We start from the raw sequence: 6,000 nt of genomic DNA, 5'->3' as shown, positions 1-6,000 counted from the left end.
CCCCTAGGGCTGTGGACTAAAGTAAAGTAGTGCACTATAAAAGGAATAGGGTGCTATTTGGTATGCTGTCTGTCAACAGAACAAGTCCTATCCATGGGCTCTTGTAACAAGGTCTCTCCCTTGATGGTTACAATAAACTCCTTCCTAGTTATATTATTCACCTCAATGTGTTACTTTGTAGCATGTCTGACAATAAAAAGTTGGTACTTTAAGACAAAAAAAAGAATGTGGAATGACAATAGAATAAGTACATGCATGCATGCCCCTTTAAAAATGTTTCAATGTACACTGGAATGGGAATCAATATTGCATACAGAAAGTCCCATTTTGTTTTTGTTCAGTACTTTTCTTTGCAGGTTTGTGCACATGTCAGAGGGTGTTTGGTTTGTCCAATGATTGTCATTAGAGATTGAGACCACTAGTGTTTTTGCTAATCATTGATTGTAGGCCCCAAACCTTTGTGAGAATGTTTAATGCCCTAATGTTATGTAACACCTATGTAACATGAATAAAAATGACATTTTGTAAACCATAATTTGTGAGCAGACAGTGTTTATGAACAAGTCATGTTGTGGTTTTGTTTGGTGCCCAATTTGTTTCGTTGGACATTACTAAAAACACCAGGTAATCAGTTCTGTCATTTATATTTTGGAAATCTGTTCCAAAGTATTCTCACGCATAATAGAGCTGTGACCATATACAAATATAAGCCAAGGTTCGAAATGACATTTTTTGTCATCAGTTTTTTTTTTTTTCGGCCAATTTCTAATTATACTCTGGCACCACTACCATACGCTCAAGAAAACAATCCACTCGATCCCTGCTATACAGCATGTTTTACTTGGTTGTGTGTGTAACAATATAGCTTCCATCCCGCTCCTTGCCCCTACCTGGGCTCAAACCAGGGACCCTCTGCACACAACAGCCACTCTCGAAGCATCGTTACCCATCGCGCCACAAAAGCTGCAGCTCTTGCAGAGCAAGGGGGAACAACTACTTCAAGGTCTCAGAGTGAGTGACATCACCGACTGAAAGGCTATTAGAGTGCACCCGCTAACTAGTTAGCCATTTCACATCGGTTACACTGGACTAAACCTATTCACTTTCATTTTGTCTTGGAGCTGTACATGGACAACAAGCTGTCCTTTCCCAAATGGCACCCTTCCCTATAGCAGGGTTTTGGGGTCCCTGAGCCCCTGAGTGCATGTTTTGGTTTTTGACCTGGCACTACACAACTGATTCAAATAACCAACTCATCAAGCTTTGATTTATTTGAATCAGCTGTGGGGGGGCCCCAGAACCAATTTTGGGAAACCCTCCCTTATAGTGCACTACTTTTGACCAGGGCCCTAGTCAATAGTATGGTGCTGAATGGGGAATAGGGTGCCATTTGGGACAAAGATAATACAGTATGTGTCTGGTAAAACTGTGACTGCATGAGGTTCATACAGTCTATCGTACAGAGTGGGAATTCCATGTCCCGGTAGCCTCATTAAAGCCCAGACATAGTAATAGACTAGTAGGGACTTCAGAATGAAAATAGCTGGCTTTAAAGCCCATCTCACATCACTTCAAGAATAGTGTTCGTCAATTTAATGTACGTCATACTATACTTCATTTGACACAGATTATTACGTAATGTCCGTTTGTGCAGGAATAGATGTCAAACAAATGGAATAGGCTTGCTACTGTATAATCATTTAGGTTATTTCATTGTCTTGTCAGTAAATGGCAAAAAGAAAAAGTTATATTTGACTGTAAAAATTACAGTAATTTCACATTATGGGTCTATACAAACACTACAACCCAGTCAAATATTGGTTCAGATTTTAAACGCAAATGTTAGAAGTTAAAATGGGATGACCAAGCATAAAAAAATTGATCAGCCCAGATGTCGCTCGGGTCCTGCTGCTAAAGCTTTATTATCCTTATGTAAGAGTGCTGCAGTAACCTAAGCTACAATTTTCTGCAATATCTTCCGAACGCAGATCGACAGATGAACAGAACAATTTCTTATTTTCATAACTAAAAGCAGTCTATGATAGCAGGTAGATTCACTGCGAAAGAAATATTCGAGTACCGCATCCTGTTACTGTCATTGAGATATAATATGAACTCGAGTGAACATTAGGCGACTGTATATCCCCCCATCATTTCTGTGAATTATTTTATCTCACAACACTTCCAAGTATGCGGCCCTGGTTTCAAAAAGAAGAAACATTTTTGCCCAAACTAGAACTCCGATTTTACAATCTGAACTCCAATCTTTTACAGTTTGCCGAACGACAGAACGTTTGGTTATATTGTCACTGTACTAATTTCGTCACATTGTTACCTTCCTTGAGTATGCGAGAAAAAAAATGGTGCGCTTTTGGGAAGATCATATCCCGATAGGACAAATTCTGTCGAAGCTGTTTTTTGACCAGCGTATCGATTTTTTAGTTTTGACTTATTGTTTAACCGATACATGCTGATATGCAGATATTCTATTTAAAATGTCCCTATTTTTAACGGATGGTGCAACAAAACCAGCGGCTGAGGTTGTAGATCCGTAATATGGTGAGTGGAGAGTAGCCTAACTTGATGTTCCGTTAAACAAGTGAGTTATTTATGATGATTCCCGAGATGGGAATGGTCACAAACATCCCACACACTGGCGCGGTATGGGCCAATGTAGCAATCATGGGCATGGCAGCATGGGAGCATAATGATGATGATAGAACCAAGAACCAATAACCATCCTTATTATTTGGCAGAGATCTGTTTCTCTAAACACTAGGTTAGCTGGCACTGAGAGTTATGAGAAAACTGTTCTGACATAGAATAAAACTGAATAGTTTGAGGTTGAATATGATAGAATAGGTTGGTATATGAACGTTCTTCCTCAGTTCCATGCTCTCAGACTTCGAGGTGCTGCCCCTTGCCAGTCTCCAGACTCACTCAGTTAGGCGGCAAGATGTCCAGACACAGACCCATGCTGAACGACATCTAAGCTTTACTGCCTTATCCAATTTGTAAGTCGCTCTGGATAAGAGCGTCTGCTAAATGACTAAAATGTAAAATGTAAATAGAGGTAGGAACTCCAAGGCTGTGCCTGGCCTATGGGCCTGGTCTAAAGTAGTGCAATATATAGGGAATAGGGTGCCATTTGGGATGTACATCAAATGTCAAGCCTCAGTTGCACTTGTCGCTTGTCTTAATCATCATGAGCATTGTGATTCCCCGTTTCTCACTTGTGCTAGGCATTTTAGGCTGTACCTGAGGACCAACACAGAGCTGTTCACAGAAGACTTCAGGGCCGTGTTCATGGATGAGGATGCACAGGAGGACAGCTACGAGGTCAACAGACAGAACTTTTTCAACGGCCATGTCATTGGTAAGACAAACACCACTGGTTGGACACAGAAACCATCAGACTTAGGTCACATACATTGTCAAGGGGCCTTTAAGTGCATTCATTTGAGATTGCGGCATATAGCTGAATCTACAGGTAGCCTGAGAAATGGACTCATCAACTTTACACCACTTTTGAGGTCTGAAAACATCTGTGGCGAACATCTAATTTTGGAGGGAACTATCACTTTAAAATCTCTTAGAGCCTCAAGAATTTGCTTTGGCTTTGTCCCATGTTTATATTTTGTGCTCTTTCTCAGCAACGTTGTTTAGTCAGTGTTGTCCATTTGAAGGAGAGGAGAACTCCAGAGTACAGGCGCACATCGATGACAACAACTTCTCGGCACACATCCTCACTGACAAAGCAGAGTACAACATAGAGGCATCATATTGTACTATTTCAACGACAGATTATGATACGAAACCAATATGACAATCAACTGAAATGCCTCAGTGTTGTGGACATACTGTATATAAACACCTGGAGTTTATAGGTTACCTTCCAAATGGCACCCTATTCCATACTGCACTACATTTGACCAGGACCCACAAGGCTCTGGTCAAAAGTAGTACACTTTCCTCTATATAATGCACTACTTTTGGCCCTATGGGCCCTGGTGAAAAGTAGTGCATAGTGAATAGTGTACCATTTGAGACACGCATACTTGTTATCCTTATCAAACCTCCTAACAAGTCAAATTAAATCAAATCTCTTTCCCTCCTCAGCCCCTATGGCGGTTCACGGCGGCGCCCCCCGATGGCCATCTGCTGGTATACCGCTCTGAGGACATCAGCCGACTGGCCTCGCCCAAAGTCTGTGGAGACTGACTATAATGACCTGCTGCCTGAGAGCGTGAGGCCAGCTAGACTGCAGGAAGAGGAAACACTGACCTCAAACCGACCTCCCCTGTGCTTTCCCAAATGAATCCTGTCCCTCATAACTCTTAAATCCAAACCACATGTAGACTACATTGGACTCCCAAGTGGCGCAGCAGTCTAAGGCACTGCATCTCAGTGCTAGAGGCATCATTACAGACCCTGGTTTGATTCCAGGCTGTATCATTTTATTTTTATTTAACTAGGCAAGTTATTTACAATGACAGCCTAGGAACAGTGGGTTAACTGCCTTTTTCAGGGGCAGAACAACAGTTTTTTACTTTGTCATCTCAGGGATTCGATCTAGCAACCTTTCGGTTACTGGCCAAACACTCTAACTACTAGGCTACCTGCCACCCCAATCACAACCAGTCGTGATTGTGAGTCTCATAGGGCGGTGCACAATTGTCCTAGCGTCGTTAGTGTTTGGCCGGGGTAGGCTGTCATTGTAAATGGCACCCTATTCCCTATGTAGTGCAATACTTTTGACCAGGGCCCATAGGGCTGCACTACTTTGACCAGGGCCCACAGGGCTCTGATCAAAATAACTGCACTATAGGGAATAGGGTGCCATTTGGGATGCAGTCGATGCCATGTGAAGTAGTCTTTGGCTTGATGGTTGCTTGTGAAAAAACTCTATTTACATTCTCCCTGATGTGATTGGTCGGGCAGATTGAGCTGATTGACTGTGTGGATGACATCTATAGGACGACGTGGTGGGACTATAAAGGATACGGTGTTTAGATCCAACAGGAAGCTAGCTGCAACAGGCTGATGAACCAGGATATGTTCAGATCCAACAGGGAAGCTAGCTGCAACAGGCTGATGAACCAGGATATGTTCAGATCCAACAGGGAAGCTAGCTGCAACAGGCTGATGAACCAGGATATGTTCAGATCCAACAGGAAGCTAGCTGCAACAGGCTGATGAAGCAGGATATGTTCAGATCCAACAGGTAAGCTAGCTGCAACAGGCTGTGGAAAAAGGATATGTTCAGATCCAACAGGGAAGCTAGCTGCAACAGGCTGATGATCCAGGATATGTTCAGATCCAACAGGTAAGCTAGCTGCAACAAGCTGATGAACCAGGATATGTTCAGATCCAACAGGGAAGCTAGCTGCAACAGGCTGATGAACCAGGATATGTTCAGATCCAACAGGAAACTAGCTGCAACAGGCTGATGAAGCAGGATATGTTCAGATCCAACAGGTAAGCTAGCTGCAACAGGCTGATGAAACAGGATATGTTCAGATCCAACAGGGAAGCTAGCTGCAACAGGCTGATGATCCAGGATATGTTCAGATCCAACAGGAAGCTAGCTGCAACAGGCTGATGAAACAGGATATGTTCAGATCCAACAGGGAAGCTAGCTGCAACAGGCTGATGAACCAGGATATGTTCAGATCCAACAGGGAAGCTAGCTGCAACAGGCTGATGATCCAGGATATGTTCCACTATAACCTCTCAGATGATCATTGTCTTTTCCCCGTTTTTTTCTTAAAGAAAATGGAAACTTGTTATCCTTCTGTATTTTCACTTCATTTGACCATTTGTAATGTAGATTAATCAAATCAAAGTTTATTGGTCGCGTACACAGATTTGCAGATGTTATCGCAGGTGCAGCAAAATGCTTATGTTTCTAGCTGCAACAATGCAGTAATATCTAGCAATACAAAACAATACACACATAATCTCCCCCCCATTTTTAAAAAATATCAGAACAAGCAATGT

The sequence above is a fragment of the Salmo salar genome, chromosome 15 (genome assembly GCF_965601325.2).
Source record: "Salmo salar chromosome 15, fSalSal1, whole genome shotgun sequence".
NCBI lineage: Eukaryota > Metazoa > Chordata > Actinopteri > Salmoniformes > Salmonidae > Salmo > Salmo salar.
Note: the sequence above shows the minus strand (reverse complement) of the source record.